A 15,323-nucleotide genomic window follows, 5' to 3' on the forward strand; every position below is an offset into this window, starting at 1 on the left:
TAAATAAAATAGAACTGAAGCAAGCCAACTACTGACCTAGCCATTCCATTATAAATCTAGAATGCCATTACCAAGAAGAATTAAACAGCATTAAAGCGTGGGCAGAGAAAAATCAAATCCATGCTGCTTTTATAGAGCATCCTATTTCTGTATTGAGACAGCTCCCTGAGAAAGCTGCAAGGCTCTCTTAGCAACACAGAACAAAGTACAAGTTGATTTCATTTACATAGGCATAAACCTAGAATAATTCCCTGGTGTTACCCCATCAGTGCAACCCAAGTTGAACTGCCAGCTTTTTGTGTGTGGGAGATTCCCTTTTCTTCCTATACTGAGGGCACCCATTGACAGACAAGAAAGACAAAAGCTTTATTGTGTATGACTGTTAATTTTGTTCACACATGGACTGCACTCACACACAGTGATCAAAGAAAGCCCAAAATATATAAAACATGATTGCAACATTTGAAATGGCCACATGCCGCATGTAGCCACCAAGTTTTAGACTAGTGAACAAGACACTGATCATAGCAAGGGAGTGTAATATTCTTGCTTGATCCCTGTATGAAAGTGGTGTCAAAACAGCAGCTGCAAGAGAAAGCAGGGCTATGCTAGCTGCCCCTTTCTACCTGTAGGTCAAGGAGTTGCAGGCAGAAGGGCCTGCTGACTACTGTGGTGGTAAAGGGAGAGTTGATAGCAGGCAAAAGGTAGGCAGGCCCTGTGGAAGTTTGTGCTGTATGTTTTGAGTTCTCTGCCATGAATTAATGGATTGATCTTGGGGTTAGTCTTGTGGGATGTGAAACACAAGAGCAGTCAAGTACAACATCCCTAGAGTGGACATAAAAGGGGATGTCTGGACCAGCCAGTTGAAATTTCCTGTTTCTCCTGTCTGGGACAGAATTCCTCTACATGTGACCAGAGGTGGGGATGGCCTCACCTGTGCAGGTAACAAAAGCATAGGACTGGCCACCATCTCTCTCTCTCTTGACTACTTTCATTGAAGAAGCAACATCTGCTTAGCCAAAGATGCTCTCTAGGCTTCCAGCCAAGAGAGGACAAATGGACTGTCTCTTTATGGGATAGTTTCCAGGTGTATGTTACTTTTCTAAGCTAAGTCTGCCTTCTGGGATCCGACTGTGAACAGAATGTGAGTGAGTAAACTCTTTTTATACTTTTATGAAGACTGTGTCATGTCTTATCTTTTATGAGGGAATAAAGGGAAAATATCAGGACAGTTATTATAGAGGCTGTAGCGAGCCTGAGCAAACGCATCCTCTGTGAGTTTAAAAGGGGGAATGTTACTCTGCTAAATTGTGGAACTTGTTAACACAAGTTGGAAAGGCTATCAAACAATATATCCTCTCCTGCATCCCTGAACATTCCCACAAGTCTTAGCTTCTGTGTTCCCTCCCTGTTCAATGGGCCAGCATTTACCAGAAGCCTAACTCCTTGGCCATATAATTTAATACAAAGGCAATGGCTTTGCTCACTTTCTTGACATGCACTCTGCATGAATGTGATCACTTGCTTCCTCTCTGTGGCACAGGCTGTGTGATTCTAGGAGGGGGATGATAAAGTATGTGGGAAAAGGTATCCCTTGGCTGCAGTCATCTTGTAAGCACACAATTGCGGCCTTTCCGGTGGGCTATGCTGACTGGAGCCCAACAGCATCGGGGAAAGGAGCACAGGGTTTCCATCTCTGCTTTACGCATTCAGGGATTGGAATCTGTGATGTCATTGGAAGATGAAAGAAAGGTTAGTAGCAATTCCGGACTATCCTAGTTGTCCCTTTCTACCTGTGTGGCAAGAAGGTGCAACCAGAAGGACCCCATCCGCGCCAGTCGGCATTGCCAATGGGCAGGGGCAAGGGCGTACCTAGGGGTTGATCAGGTTGGTCCCCGCCAAGGGCGCAGGTCCAGGGGAGGGCTGCAAAAACAGCGCCCCTCCACTTTGGCTCAGAGTGGCCAGGAGCCACGTGCTCTCCGGGCCGCTCCTTGCCAAGGGAGCCTCATTATGCCTCTGGCTAGGGGTGGTGGTGCTGCAGTTCAGCAACCTCTGGAAGCCAGACGAGCAGAGTTCGCTCGGCAGCCTTCCTCCTTTCCCAGCTCTATAAAAGTTCCATTTAGCTTTCGCTTCTTCCGTCCCAAGGAGCCATCCATCATCGCGAGCAAATGGCCCGACAGGTCTGCTCCAGGGCTGGCTGCCCATCAGAATCTCTCCTCTCCCTGCGGAAAGCAGCGGCGTCCAGACTGCGCACACCAGGGGGGGAGGGGCAGGGGGAGGCGGGGCGGGGCGGCCAGTGGGAATCCGACGGCGCACCAATGGGGAGGCGCTTTGGAGAGCAGGGGCGTGGCCGCGGCGCTCGGGTCGCTCTGTCAGGCAGGCTCCCAGGGCTGCGAGCGCCGCCGCTGCAGGTGGGGAAAGGAGCGTCAGGAGGAGAAGCCGCTCGGCTTGGCAGCTCGCTCGCTCGCTCTCCCGCCGTCCTGAAGGGTTTCCAAGCGCGCCCCGGAGCCGCGCCACCCTGGTTCCTCGGAGCCTGGGCGAAAGCTGCCGCCGGCTGGCGCCCGCGCTACTTTCCCAGGAGGAAGCGGCCAGCGGGGGCTGAGCGGGACTCTCGGCGACCGCTGCTGCTGGCGGCGGGTCTCTCAGGTGAGGCGCCTCGCCGCTTCCTGCTCCTGTCCCGCGCGGCCAAGTCTGAGGGAGGGCGGGCGGGCGGGCGGCGGACCCGAGCGGCTTCTGCTCGATGCGTCGCCGGAGAGCGGCGTCCTGCCCTTGGTTTGAGGTCAGCGGGAAGGGCTGGGCGAGGGACAGATGCCGCGCTCGCCGCCCTGCTGCGTCTCCGTCCGGCGAGCGAGATAGGTATCGGGGGAGAAAAACATGCCGCGGGGCTGGGGGGGGGGGTCCTCTCCGCCGCCGCCGCCGCCCGGCTTCCCGCAGCTCCGCGTGGGCTTCTGCTGAGCGTTTCTTTCCCTCAGCGAGTCTCTCCGGCCGCCCGTGCCGAGCTTAAGAAGTCCATTAGCCTGGCGCTCTTCCCCCGCCCTTCCCAGGTCGGCGCTCGGCTCTGTGTGTGCGCGCGCGTGAGTGTGTAATCCTCTCGGAGTCCTGTCCCCACCCAGCCGCAGCCCTGCCGTCCTGGATGCTTCTTCGCGTTGCCCGCCCTGCCCGGCGTAGCCCCTCGCCTGCTTCCCGCGCCTTCTGCGCTCCCCGCTCTTCCAAAAGAGGGACGAGCCCCTTGCTGGAATCAGACAAGCCGGGAGCGCAGAAGCAGCGGCAGCAGCAGGAGGAACTTTGGCTCCGGGAGGGACTTGCTGTTTGCTCGTCTGTTTCTCGGAAGCCGGCGAGTAAGCTTCGCGTTTTGATTTTCGTAGCGCTTGTGGAGCACAGCTGAAAGGGTGAGGATCTCTTCACTTCGTTCACCTCTTTCCAAATGGCTTTTTAACCTGCATGCTGAACTCTGGCAGATGTTGAGATTTGCTGCACTCGAGCAGGTGTTCACCTCCCTCTGCGCTCCGTGAGATGTGCGCGTGAACGGGAAGCAAGCGCTCTGCATATTTCCATCCCTCTTTTTATTTTTATTTTCAGTAAATTCGCATTTGTACTGTAGGTGATCTGTAATATTCAGTACAAGGATCGATGGAAAGGAATGGTAGGAAAGGAATGACTGCAAAATAATGCTTGTCAGAGCTGCAACAAAATATTGCAGTGTGCGGTGCTTCTGTCCAGGATTTCAGCCTTTATGCTCCACTCTGTTGTTTCCTCCCCTTCACCAGCAGCCTACCAGAATTCCCCTCAGTAGTTCTCATTCAGCTGTTTTGGGCTTCCTCTCCCAAAGCTATTTTCCTCTCTTCTGCAAGACTGCAAACCTTGGGGTTTCCCCAAACTGCTGATGCCTCTCCTTTGTGTGTGAATGGTGCTATTTTGGCTACATCCAGGTCAGCACTAGGACGGCTGAGTTTGGTTTTAGCATATGTCTGTATAACTGATATGATAGAATGTGAGGGATGCAACCATGGATAAGCACTGGGGGAAGATCAAAGTCTATTAGTATCACCATTTCCCTCTTTGTCCTCCCCGGAATACTAGAGAAAACCATTCAGGGAGTGTGGATTTTTCTGTCAAGGAAAGAGGGGAAGGGGAAAGCCAGATTGTACTGTGTGAATTCTCCGCAGTTCCACTGCTTAGGTTGTATTGTGATTCCAGTTATTTCATTAAGGGGGACAGGACCGAAGCAAGCTAAACTCCTAGATCTTGGCAGAGTGCTGGGCTGCACTATGGATTGATTCTCTTCTGGAATGAGGTGACACACAAGATTCTTGCTGTCTCACCCACCAGGAGTTATAGTGCTCTAATGTATGGAGAGACTGTAGGCACTCTGTGGCGCCATCTGTGGGACAACAACAATCAGATGACAACAATTATTAGACACTATAAGAAGGTTGGAGTCACAGCATTGATAGAAACATAAGCAGGAGGAAATGGCCTTAAAAGATGTGTGTGTGCGTGCATGCGTGCGTGAGAGATGATTTGCTTTACAAGAATAAACTGTTGGCTTTTAGGTGGTATGGACTTACTATTGACTGTACGAATCATATATGAAAGTATTCCCATCTTTAGTGATTAATTTGTAGGTTAAATAATTAAGTTTTAATGCATAGACTGCCTCCCTTCAAATTGTGAAACAAAGTTTCAGTATTTGTTTTGCCAAAATGCATAATCTTTTTTTGGTAATAATGAAGATATAGTTGTTAACCATAATCTCTCTCTCTCCCTCTTCAATCCACTGTTGTATCCCTTCTGTCTTCCATTTGTCACTTTGTTAAAAGTTATGGAGTATTGTTTGTAAAAGAAAAAAGAAAAAGTTACTAGGTAGCAGCAAAATCTTTTACATTTTCAACTGGTAAACACACAAACATACACACACACACACACAAACTCTAAATTTTCATTTAATGGATTTACATTCATTACATTTTTAAATAAAATGTAAATATTTCAATTCTAGTAAATATGTGATTCCTTCCATACAGCTTGATATTCCAGGGAAATGGTAAGGAAATGAAAATAAAGTTAGCTAGGTAGAAAAATATATTTCATTTAACACTTGTTTCTTGCCTAGATTGCTTCCTCACCTCAGCTTAGCTACTACAAATAGGAATTAAAAGAATGACTGAATTGGAGAAACATTAACTAATAAACATAGCAGTCTTCAGCTACTTTAGCTGTGAGGGGCTGAAGAGTAAACTCTAAAGGGCCTGCCTTATCTGCAGCAGTAATTAGGATTCTTTTTTTAGTAAGCTCACTTTGGGGTTCTTCTTCTTAAAGTTGGACTGCTTCCAAGAGTGCCTGTTTATCTTTCTCTCTGTAGAACACAGTTGCTCCACGCACTGCTTCTGCGACATTATAGGCTGTGGCTGCCCAAGCTAATTGCTGACTGTCAGAGAGCGTTGTTGGATGTATAGTACTAATAGCATATGGGCAGTTGCATTTCATTATGCTAAAGTATGCTAAAGACAAGGAGAGTGAGGGACTAGTTAGAGATCAGTCAACTGGGCCGGCTAATTGCAAGCCTAGAAAAGGTTGGACTAGGATTCTGCTGAAGGGTGTTGTTTCAGAAGGGAAATCTGCAGACTGGATAGGGTTATGGTGCATCAATGGCTAATAATGATCAGAGTACAAACTTTAAAAGCTGTGTCAGCAGATTCAAGGTGCATTTTGCCTGTGTCAGGAAAGTTCTTGAGTCTTCAGTAATATTACACAAACAGCTGATTGCACTTGTGGATAATGCTGAACCTACTGACTGCAATTACTTACTGACTTCAGTGAATGGGTCTGTGGCATGTTTAGAACATAAACTCTGATGTATTTTGCAAGACCCATTTCCTTATCCATTTTTCTAATGCAGTTAAAGAACTGGTGAGCCAAGAGAGACGCCCAACAAAATGTTGTGGTGTGGAGTGTTCCTGTTAAGGTTTCCAGCCAGCTGGTGCTGCCGTCTTCCAGGGCACTCATTCAATTCCACCTTCCCTCCTAGTTTTTTGTCCCCCTCCTCACGTCACAGCCAGCCAGGGTATTAAGCATGCTAAGAGTCTTGGAGCAGCACTTGTAAGAGTCATTGCACCCCTCCCCCGACAGACAGACACATTATTTCACAGGCGAAGCAGATTTCGTGCCATATCTGAGCTTGCACTTGAACACTTGAATGTTTATTAATTACTAGAAAGCCCTTATTTCATGTGACTACTAGTATCTGTGCCTTACATTGATTGATCTATGGATATGTTTAGATGGAGAACGGTTCCTGAACCCCAACGCTTCTATTTTTAATTTCACTGTATCTACTTAAGTCTTTATGTATGTAATGGTTGCCATCGCCCAAATACTCAGAATGTTTTATAAGAGGCTAAATATAGCTTCATTATTTGCTCTTGTAATGTAAGCAACACCACATATGTTGTTGATCCCTGTAAGTTGATCATATTAGTGTCTCTTTATAGATCGCAGCATAAATGCACTTCTAAAGGGTGGGGGCGGGGAGATCAATGTTTTAACACTGACACATTTTTAGCTTAACATTATTGTGAGTGACAAAAACATTGAACAGGATTGGGAATTAAATTTTGAACTCCTGTTTAGTCTGTAGAGTGGGTCAAAAGAGGTTAGAAATGCAGTTGTTTCAGAAATCAACTGAAATGCTTTGGCCTTATTCAGCAGCTGCCACTGCTGAATAATCCTGATCACACTGATGCACAGATAAGAGGTTTAACAGCATGAAATCAAGCAAAGAATAGAAAAATGGCAGTGACATTGATGATAATGAGGCAAAATCTGGGACTGACATTTTGAATTTTATGCCACATATACTATTCACTATTTTTCTTTTTTTAAAAAACCCCACCATAGTGACTAAAATTATTTCTAAATTTTGCTCAGAAGCCTCTTTAAACTAAATAAGACTTTCTTCTGAGTAACCATATAGGATTACACAAATAATGCTTATTTTTCTAATGATAACAAGCCTACTTAGAATTAGACGCATTGCTGAATGCCTCCAACTTTGTTAGATTGTGGGTAAAATCTGTAAGGGAACAATATGTCATTTTCTTTTTTTGAAGTGTGTGTGAGAGAGAATAACAGTGCAATCCTACACATGCCTATTCAGCAGTAAGCCCCACTAAATTCAAGGGATTTTATTCCCTGTTAAGTGGGTACAGAATTGCAGCCTCGTTTGCCCAACTTCTTTTTGGAGGGGGCTTGTTAAATACTACATTATGTTTAGAAATTTTCTGTTCTAGAGGCAATTTAGATGCATAATCCAAACATGAAATAATTCTGTGGTGTCCTTTTGTGTGTATTGTGTGTATGTTACAGTAAAAAAGTAAACAACAAACCTCAATATTTGACTTTACTATTGAGCCTGTAATACCCTTTCTTGGGAGTAAGTCCCATAGACCTCAATAGGACTTTCTTTTGTGTAGGAGCATGACAATTGTGTTGTGAGTTGCTCACTAAAACCCTATTCAATATAGCTGCAGAATCAAGGTTTTATTGCTCTGATTCCTTTTCCAGTTTTTCCAATGTGCATATTTGGTGCATATGATTCATTTATCACTAAATCATTCTCACTTTTCTCATCCATACTTTGGATGGATAAAATATGAGTCATAATGTTCTAAAAAAAATCCAAAGCATTTTTCACACTTCTACCTGCACTATTTGTATTCTGCCTATTAATGAATAAGCTACCAAATATATAGTTCTACCATGAAGTGGGATAATGTGCTGCTTCTCTGACTATCAAATAAGTTGGGAAGTAATAGATCTTGGGCAGTTAGCACTCTAGGCCAATAACAGATATTTCAGCAAAAAAAGGGGGGGGAGAAGGTGGGTTGATGAAGGGTTCTGTTATACATTATAAAAATAGCATATCCACTGTGCTCCAAAACATTCACAGCTGACGTGATACCTGAAAAATTGTAATTTCAGTGTCGGCTGAAGAAGTAATTGCCCCTAAAATTGCTGCATGGAGCTGAACCAACATTTTCAGCTTCATAACTTTTGTTATACAGAGATGGAGATGGTATGAATTGACAGCATATAACAGATAGGAAGAAGGTGCCATGTATGTGCCCCACACTTAGCCAAGGGACAAAGTAGATACAATGGCAGCCATTCTGCGTGGTACATTGAACAGTTCAAGCCATGTGGAAGGTGCTTCATCATCAACTTGACATCACTTCCACGATCAGACTACAGCAGAAATGCTTGAAGCTAGAAATTCTGGGAAGGTAACCCATTGGCAACTCACCCACTTGCTCCGTTTGCTGCAGGAAATCCTATAAAAGAATGATATCAGAGCCACCGAGAAGTACAGCAGAACCAGCAGGGAAGACTCCCCCTCTGCAGTGTCTGGCGCCTGTCACCCACCAAAGTCATTAAGCTGGTTTCAGCCTTGTGATAAGCCAGGCTGAAACAGATCTAAATCCAACCTGCAGCTGAGTTGCCACCACTCTCTCCTACACCTTACTCAAAAAATGGGAAGTTAAAGCCTAGCTGGTAACAAATAAGGATAGTGGAGGTGAAGGAGGGCTCACAAATCCTTCTTTTAGTATTGGAATTGGAACATAGTCCCCATGCAAGGAAACATACTCAGCTCTGGTACAGTATTCTTATTCAGCCAAGATGGGTAAGGATCCAAAGAAGAACTGTTTGGCTTCAGTTCTTCAGGCAGCTTGTCCACATCCTTAGGCTGAAGAAACAGGAAAACCAGACACCTGAGTCACAGCTGTAGATACTCTGCTTAATGTGGAATCTAATTCAAATGTGAGCATCTTAACTGGCAAGATGTTTTACAAACTGGTAACAGCAAGCTAATGGGAGTTTAATATGTAACACCATTTAGGTCAGCTCTGAATGGATGTCAATCTGTTGGGATGATATAATTAGCTGGCTGTGTTGACATGAGCATCATCACTGCTACAGAGTAGGTTACAGAATGAGTTCTAACCCATCAAATTAGTCTTCAGATTTTCTCCACTGTTACTCCTGCTAGCTACCCTTTCATGTCATTGTTCCAAGAGAACCAAGAAGGCCGAACTTTTCACATTTAGAGGGTGCTAAAAGCCATTGTTCCAAGCACCCAGACCATTTCTCCATTCCATGATTAACCAGTCATATTATCTCTGCCTTGGAGATCTTGAGGGATATGAGGGTGAGTCTACCACCACTGGTGGAGGAAGAGGAGTGCGGGGGGAACGCACTGCAGCATGATCCTGGTGGGGTGCCATCGCGGCTGCCCCCCCCCCCCGGTGCTGAGTGCCACGCCCCTAGGATGCACACTACGCCCCTGCGGGCAGTGCACCACACCCCTGGGATGCCCGCCAGCCCCGCCTGCTCTCCACCCCACCCCCCGGTGCCAGAGCATGAAGCTCCGCCACTGTCTACCACAGCACCCTGGACTGTAGTAGGTCTCCAGTGAATTTCTTGAAGGTCTTGGATCCAGGAACAGCATTGTTTGGGCCGACATTTTGCTTAATCTTGCTTAACCAAATACCTTCCACCACGATGCAGATGCAGCAAAGGTTAAAAGCACCACACATAACCTTTTACTAGGTTACAGAGCCTCAGGCATGTATGAGGATGGTTGTGTATGCCCCCAGGAAATTGCAAAGTTTCAGCAGGGTTGATTGATTTCATTCTTGTTTATTCCAAAGCATTCCTAACTCCAGTTTATTTATATTGCTCTAATAGAATGAATGTGCATATCCAAAATGCATGAAGTATTCTGAACAGTACAATTTTATGTACTATTTTTTCTTTTGAGAAATATATGTATGGCTCCAGAAATTCTGGAAATGTTGAATATATCTTGCCCTGAACATTTTCTCAGTAAACTATTGATTTCAAATGCTTTGCAAAATATAATCACTTGATTTTATACTGGCTAGATAAAGCCTTTTGCTTGCTTGAAGAAAGGTAATATCAGGAAATAGATAGCTGTTCTGTTCTCCTATTGTAGCTGAAAAGACTATTTGGAGACATAAAGCCCTCCTCATTGTAAGATAGAAGGCAAAAATTCCTGACACTGTAATGAAGATCAACAATTTACAACCTTCATTTCCCTTCCTTAAGAGAAAAAAGTTAATGCTGCTGGCTAATAAATTACTGAATGTATTCCATGCCCTAAAATATAGATTTTTTTCTTATATACAGCTTAATATATTACGCATACAAACCTATATGCTTAGGCAGCTGAGAAAGCATTGTTTTCAGTAGTTAGCAGCAAGTATTTTTCAGGACTTGGTAAGCGAACAGTGTGACTACAATAGCAAACTAATCCATTTAATCTCTTGTTTTGACAGCTATTTCAGGAATGTAAAGTAGAAGCGTAATTTTGAATCTCTTCAGATTTATATTTAGAATAAATGACAAGAGTGACACAGAATTGGCACATCAGTGTTCCGTGAAGCATTTAGCTACTTGCTGTGCAGGGAGCAATTGGGAATCTATAATGCCTAAAAAACAGTGTTCTTGCCAATGTGAACAGCTTCTCTTGGAGAACCCGTTTCTGTAGCATGGCTTTCTGTCTGACCTGTCATGGGCTTATCCAAATTATGGTCTTAGCACTTGATTAGAAATATGACTTGTAGGGGTGCTTGAGGAATGCAGACTCCTCTTTAGGTGTTGCAACTAGAGAAAAGTTAATACAGACACAGCACACAAAATACAGCAGGGATAAGCACACTACCTTCATTTTTCGTCCATAGTCATTTTTGACTCATGGAAGGTGATTGCCTCAAGCTGGGATTGTTTTATGCCTATGGAGGTTCTCCACATCTTTTAGAACTTTGGAAAATCATGAGAAACCTCCATGGATACATTACCATTCCAGACAGTCACCTTCCACAACTTGAGCAGTTATGAGAACAGTGATGGGAGAAGCATGTAGCTACTGGCCTGTCCCTGCTTGACCCCCCTCAATTATTTATTTGCTATACACATGAATGACCAGACTATAATAGTAGAGTTCTGAGCGTCAAACAAAGGATGGGAAATCAGTTTAAAAACATGTTTTCCTTTGTGAATCAGACTCACTACTAATGATGATGATGAAACATGATAGGCAAGGGGTGGACTAGGCAGAGTCTCGCTTTTTGAGGTTATGCACGTGTTTTAATTTGTAGAGCAGGAGGGCTTTGTTTTTGTTTTAGAAAAAGGAGGAACATTAGAAAAATAGTACCATACACTGTTCATGTAGCACCATCAATTTTGTCCCTATTATTATTATTATTATTATTATTATTATTATTATTATTTAATTATTTATACCCCACCTTTTCCCCGATCATAACAGATAGCGAAAACAAAAATGTTCTATGGTGATGTAAAACAAGTCACATTACTTTTACTACTACCTCTGCTACTATTCTAAACTGTACACGCACAGCTTACTATATTGTGCCTATAGCCAACTGAGGAAATGTAAAAGTGGCCTCTGGGTGGCAGTTAAGAAGTCTGAGTTGACTCTAGGTTTTTGTATGCACTCAGTGTTTTAGTGGCTCAGGACAGGAATGCTTTAGGTGATTTCTCCCCTAAGTATATTTTATATTGCTGCTGTCTTGTGTGAACCTTAAGGGTTCCCTGAGCTTGCTGCTTAGCAGACAAGTAACTACTACTTTTGGTACATGTCCTGGGTGGTTTAGAGATTTCCAGGTATATAATAGTGATACTAGGTGATCGTCAGCTAAGTTTTACTCAAAGTAGACTCACTGAAATTAATGAGCACAACTATGTTAACGCCAAATTAACTATGTTAATTTCAGTAGGTTTACTCTGACTAAAACTTTGTTGACTGCCAGCCAGTGTTTTGGCTTAGCTTGGAAATTCTTATAGGGCTTACATTTTATGCAGCGGTATATATTTTCCAAGGTCAGCTAGTTTTAGGCCTAAGATAACAGATGGGCAAAACTTTCAGATTGACTGTGACAGATAACACAATAACACTGGCTTCTTGGAACACTTGAAATCTTGGCACTGTTACATGCACTCTGTTTTTGAATATATTCTAATTCTGACCATGATCTGAGAACATAACTAGTAGTGATTAAATATCAAAGTCATCAGCTTGTTTCCAATACAGCTTTTTAAAGTACCAGTTGTTAGTTACTTTTCCTGTTGTTTTGCCTTTATCCTAGAAATCAGGCGTGCCAATTACAGGGGGCTGAGGGGTCTTCAGCCCCCTCAATATCTGGAGTAAGGGGCCGGGGCCCCTGAATGTTGAGGGAGCAGAGGAGGGCAAGCACAGAGCCCTCCTCCTGGTTTGTTTGTTTGCTTGCTTGCTTGCTTGCTTGTTTGTTTGTTACAAGGAACCAGGCAGAGGGCCTTCTCGGTAGTGGCACCCCCCCTGTGGAATGCCCTCCGACCAGATGTCAAAGAGAAAAATAACTACCAAACTTTTAGAAGATATCTGAAGGCAGCCCTGTTTAGGGAAGCTTTTAATGTTTAATAGGTTATTGTATTTTAGTGTTTTGTTGGAAGCTGCCCAAAGTGGCTGGGAAAACCCAGCCAGATGGGCAGGGTATTATTATTATTTATTATATTGTTTGTTTTGAGCCACCTTCCTGGTGTGCCTTTTCCTTACAATGTCAATCTTTTGGTTCTTGCTACATTTCTTGTACAGCTCTTTTATTCCAATTCCCAGAACATTGTGTTATCCTTAAGGACTTTTTTCTCCTTCTGGCTTGAACTTAGAACAAATTATTGCTTCAATCTTTTGGCTAGTTTGCCTTGACCAGACTCCCCAAATTGACATGTTCCCTCAGCCACAATCTTTGTGTTATAACAATGTTCTTTTTCGTTCCATGTCTAGCTCATTGCTCCTGCACTATTACCGACTCAATGCACTATTTAAGGATATTATCTTGCTCATTTTTTTGGTATCTCTAATGGTGTCTCTAATGGAGCTGATGTCTGCAATTAACTGATACCAGCACTTGACTGTTATCTTTTAACGTATTATTTATAAACCGGTGACATTGCTATTAAATTACTAACTTGTTTCCCCTCCCCTTCTTTTTTATGTGCTGACTCGTACGATTCACTGACTACTACTACAATGTCAACATACTACAATGGTCTGGTGATGGTCATCACATCAAAATTATTGGTAAGTTCTAAAAAAAATGTAATGGAATGAAGATATTTTTCTCTGAGACATGAAAAATGGCTCTTTAGTATTTCTAATTTAGAGGAAAGTGTGGTTTAGAAAATATGTTTGTGTATGTATATATGAATGTCATATTTATGATATATTATGCCATATTCTCTGCTCATCCACACCCACATTTTATGTTTGCGTTGGTCAGTAGTACTGTTTGGGGAGATTCTCACTAATAGCAAGCTTGCACATGCCTATTGCTTGCTGTATTGGGAACCACAGACATAAAATTAGATGTGTATTTTGCTACACATCTGAATGTGTAGCAGAATAAGCATAGATTTTAATCTGTTCTGTATTTCTCTGAATGGCAGTGTATTCTAAAGTACATCTGAACATGCATCCACATCTGTATTCTTGTGCAGTTAGTCATGTATTAAACAATTTTTTAAAAATGTGTGACTATAACTATATCAGGGGCACCAGGTTTAATAAGTGATATGATAAGTTCAGAAAGTTTCAAATCCTAGTTGAATAGTTAAGGATGGTGCAGCAGTATGTTCAATGTTCAAAGCAGTAAATCCCACTGATGGGGTCCAGAACACAGTCTGAAGGCACATTCTGCTGTCACATTGTTAAATTAAGCATGTATTTTAATGATATATGAGAGATGTTACTTTTGTGTTATTTAAGTACATGATTTAGTATGGTTCCCTGGATTCCAGAGTGCAGTTTGTAATTTAATTGCCAATATTTTTCAGTTGCATGAAAATAACTGGGAAATGTGCATAGTTGTTTGGTTTAATTTTCTGTGATACATTCTAAATGTGCACTGATACTGCTACAGAGTGTTCTTATTATCTTAGATTTATATTAATTGACTGCTTGACATATGAGCTACAAACAAATAATTTTTAATGTACTGGTTATAAATCCACAAGTGCAAATATGTGTAGTGTGTCTCTTAATCTTTTCATATCCTAGCTCTGTATTTGCAGAGCTGCTTGTCTTATGGCTTTAATATGAGGTCATGGAGCTGGAGTTTAATGATGCTCATCATTTTTCATATGACCTTTCATGCTAGTTGAGCATATGTTGCTATGCTGCTTTAGGGGACAATCCAAACCTATTAAGATCAATGGAAGTTTTGCCATTGACTACAAGGGATGTCATTTGCACCTTTAATCTCTTCCCTGACCCATTCTATGGGATTGTTGTTGTTTTTCTGATATGTGGCTAGAAATGCAGTTCAAGTTGCTTTCCTGCATGACTGGTGTTAGGTAATTTCATGACTGAGTAGCAGTGAGTCCTGTAAGTGAACTGCTGCAGCTCCTTCTTTGAAGCAAGGAAGCCTTGATCAGCTTGAAAGAGTAATGGTTCCTGAGCTCAGGAATATACATGTTGTGTATTTCTTCACTTTATTTGCTCAACATCTGAATCTACATTTCTGAGAGCTAACTGTTTTGTTTTTATATTTGTTAATATTCTGCCTAGGAGTGTATGATAGTAGCCTTTTCGGCATTGAAGTACATTTATAATGTTTCACTGCATATTGCATTATGGTCATGCAGTGATTATTAAAGTGAGCAATTTTGCTATCTTTGTTCAGCTGTACCTGGGCTGACTCCAGCAGCTACAGCAGTAGTGCGGTTTTTAAAACAACAACAACAAGTAAATGCAGATTTTGTCTTAAGATAGAATGAAGTCATCTTGAAAATATGGAGAACCATATATTTCTCTCCATGAAATAATAGGAATGCATGTCATGTCTAGAGTAAAAGAACAACAGCAAAAAAGAGATTAGAGGAATCCCAGGCTTGAATGACAAGCTTGGCAACAGGAGTATGTTCTGTGTCTGATAACAGCGAAGTTCATTAGTAGAGCTGAAACAGGTTAACTGTAATAAGCATATGCATTCATTGGAAATGTGATAAGACCAGTTATGCAACATAAATGTGATTTACCTCAGTATCGTTGCAATACACCTGGACATCTTAATTTTATTTGACTGCTGTGTTCCAAGTCCTGCATGATACAGACCTACTTGAAGAGGTTTTGCAGGCTGACAGCAAATCACCTGTACCACCTCTGCTATTGGTAGTGCAATGTAGTGTCACCTGTGGCTTTGATTCTTCTCTGTTGAGAACTAGAATGCAAACTACCCCTCCAGGTA

At 42.8% G+C, this 15,323-nt stretch overlaps 1 protein-coding gene across 18 annotated transcripts in view; it reads left to right on the forward strand.

The window, feature by feature from the left end:
- The first annotated feature begins 2,339 nt into the window (after positions 1-2,339).
- Positions 2,340-15,323, forward strand: part of EPB41L3 (erythrocyte membrane protein band 4.1 like 3) — a 130,982-nt gene continuing 117,998 nt past the window's right edge. For 9 of the 18 annotated variants that reach the window (XM_083622547.1, XM_083622535.1, XM_083622517.1 and 6 more), the window contains exon 1: positions 2,340-2,646. The gene's annotated coding sequence lies outside the window, so the exon portion shown is untranslated. The remainder of the gene's footprint in view (positions 2,647-15,323) is intronic. The other 9 variants (XM_083622546.1, XM_083622523.1, XM_083622539.1 and 6 more) reach the window with 1 other exon arrangement.

Source organism: Podarcis filfolensis, assembly GCF_964270895.1.
Source record: "Podarcis filfolensis genome assembly, chromosome: 7".
Lineage (NCBI taxonomy): Eukaryota > Metazoa > Chordata > Lepidosauria > Squamata > Lacertidae > Podarcis > Podarcis filfolensis.